General features: G+C 49.3%; 1 protein-coding gene across 4 annotated transcripts in view; it reads left to right on the forward strand.

Moving 5' to 3' along the window:
* The window catches only part of SLC41A1 (solute carrier family 41 (magnesium transporter), member 1), a 26,438-nt gene that overhangs the window by 8,873 nt on the left and 14,503 nt on the right, over positions 1–3,062 (forward strand). The window lies entirely within an intron of this gene.

A 3,062-nucleotide genomic window follows, 5' to 3' on the forward strand; every position in this document is an offset into this window, starting at 1 on the left:
TAAGAAGAGGGGAATTCTTCCCTCTCTGAACTGTTGTCCAGTTTAGGTGAGGAAAGAGGAGGTGAGCAGAGCAAGGCCGGGCCTGCAGGGACCTGGAACCCCAGGTTATGCACAGCATCCAAAAGTGACAGCCCCGAGCTCCTCCCGGGCCCATGGGGCTCACTGTGGCTGCCTCTCTTTCGGGCCCTGGGATGAGAAGGGATTCGAACCCTTCCAGCATTTGGAGGGGGAGGCTCTTCCTGTGGGTGCCTGGAAGCTCAGCAACTGTTCCTGGGGGAGGAGGGGTGCAGAGAAAAGGGTTTCTGAGAGGGCTTCCCTAAAGAGAGTCCTAGGCCCTCCACCTGGGAGGGGCCAGGCCGAGAGCCCAGGTAAGGATAGACAAGCCCTAATGAGATGAGCACACACACACACACACACACACACACACGTGCCCAGCCAGCATGGCTCAGTGGTTGAGTGTCAATCTATGAACCGAGAGGTTGCAATTCGATTCCCTGTCGGGGCACATGCCTGGGTTGTGGGCTTGATCCCCAGTATGTGGCGTGCAGGAGGCAGCCAATCGATGATTCTCTCTCATCATTGATGTTTCTGTCTCTCTCTCCCTCTCCCTTCCTCTGAAATCAATTAAAATATATGTTTTAGCCCTAGCCGATTTGGCTCAGTGGATAGAAACTCTCTCTCTCTCTCTCTCTCTCAGAGGTCCTTGCCTTATAGGACCCCCAGTGTCCAGCCTCACCCGGTCTCTAGTCCTGGCCCAGCCCTCTCTGATATCCTTTATCATTTTTTTGTTAATTGTGGCAAAAAAAAACACATAGCATAAAGTTTACCATTTTAACCACTTTTGAATGCACAGGTCAGTAGTACTAAGTACGTTCACATTGTTACGCTACCATCGCCACCATCCGTCTCCAGAACATTGTCATCTTGCAAAACGAAAACTCTGTGCCCATGAACCAGCAGCTCCCCTTTGCTCCCTGCTCCCACCCACTGGGACCGCCATCCCACTTTCTATTTCTATGAATTTGACTTCTTTAGATACATACAGAGGTGTTTGTCTTTTTGTGTCTGGCTTATTTTACTTAGTACAATGTCCTTAAGGTTCATCAGTGTCCTCGCAGGTGACATGATACACCTCCTTTTTAAGGCCAGATAATATCCCATTGTGTGTATATACCACATTTTATTTATCTATTCATCTACCAATGGGTTGTTTCCACTTTTTGGCTATTGTGACTAATGCTGCTATGAGCATGGGTGTACAGAGGTCTGTTTGAGACTCTGCTTTCAACTCTTAGGGCTATAGTCCCAGCAGTGAGATGGCTGGATCATGTGATAGATTCTATTGTAATTGTTAGAGGAATTGCCATACTACATTCCATAGTGATTGCATCATTTTACATTTCCACTAACAGTCATAAGGGTTCTAATTTCTCCACATCCTTGCTAACACTTGAGGTTTTAGTATTTTTTGTTTGTTTGTTTAATATATTTTTATTGATTTCAAAGAGGAAGGAAGAGGGAGAGAGCGATAGAAACATCAATGATGAGAGAGAATCATTGATTGGCTGTCTTTGTCTGGAGGCCACAGGACGGGAACCTCATCTGACTGACAAAAGCCAAGAATGTACAAAGTTTTCATTTTTTTTAATATATTTTTTATTGATTTCAGAGAGGAAGGAAGAGGGAGAGATGGAAACATCAATGATGAGAATCATCGGTTGGCTGCCTCCTGCAAGCCCCCCACTGGGGATCGAGCCCACAACCCAGGCATGTGCCCTTGACCGGAATCGAACCTGGGACCTTTCAGTTCACAGGCCAACGCTCTATCCACTGAGCCAAACTGGCTAGGGCTGGTGTTTTTTTTAATAGTAGCCATCCTAATCGTTGTAGGTCCGACTTGCAACCTTGCTCATCCTTAACTATAGAGTGTTGGTGCTGGAATTGCCTTTAGAGACCCTTTGATCTGGCCCCTGAATTGTACATTTTATAGTCAGTAACTTGAGGTCCTTGTAACTTGCCTAAGGTCCCCCCTGGTCAGTGTGGGGAGGATGTTGGAGAGACAGCGTGAGGCCCCTCCCTGGGGTGTCTTGTGGGAGATCTAAGCTGTCGGTCCAGGACATTACAGCACGTTGCCTCAACCTCTGTACTTCTGCCTGGTCACCTGCCCCCTCCTCCCTCCCCAAAGTTGAAGTCTTTCCATTCTCAAAACAAATAAAGGAACCCACAGTTGCTGCCAAGGCCAGGGAGGGAGCCGCAATCCCAGCCTTTTTCACAAGTCTTCTGTTTCAGTTGCCACTAAAGTAGCTTTCAGATAGCCAGTCCTGGCTCCCACTTTTCCCCCTTAGCACTAATGGGTGTAGTGCTCTCTGAACCTGTTTCCTCATTTACCAAATGGGGTTAAAAATAGCCCCTACCTCACTAGGTTGTTGATAGGGTGAAATGGAAAATGCATGTAGAGCACTTGGCCTAGCACAGTCTGCGTGATAGATGTTTGCTGGAGGACCTGGGGGCGAGCCAGGCCTAACAGTGTTGGGCTAGAACCCGTGTCTCCTGCCTCCCGGCTCAGTCTCTCCCTGCAGGGGTGCACTTGCGTCTCCTCGCTGAGAGGTTGGGAGAAGTATGTAGGGTGAGAGAGTGCAGAGGCAAAATAAAACGCCTCTTGCAGACCAGCATTTTGAGGTTTGGGGACCACGGTCTTAATTCAGACCCTGTTCAGAAGGAAAGTTGCGATGGCTGAGGCCCAAGGCCCTTAGAGATAGAAACCAAACAAACCCTAACCTCCTCAGCCCCGTGGAGCCCAGCTCTCAACAGCTGAGACAACACTACCCAAGGCTGAGGCCGCAGAGAAAACGGACTAAAGGCAGAGGGGTTGGGGATTGCGATTTGAGGGGGAATCTCAAAGGAACTTGGGGTGTCAGCCACCTGGGGTGACTCAGCGGTGTGGCTCTTCACCATTCTCTTCCCCCTGGCCGAATAGAAGGCAGTGGAAGTAGAGCCAGGCTAGGGTCTCCTGACCAGAGAAGCCTCTACATCTACATCTCCCCTGTTCTGGGCGGTGGGGG

The sequence above is a fragment of the Myotis brandtii genome, unplaced genomic scaffold, assembly GCF_000412655.1.
Source record: "Myotis brandtii unplaced genomic scaffold, ASM41265v1 scaffold898, whole genome shotgun sequence".
NCBI classification, from domain to species: Eukaryota; Metazoa; Chordata; class Mammalia; order Chiroptera; family Vespertilionidae; genus Myotis; species Myotis brandtii.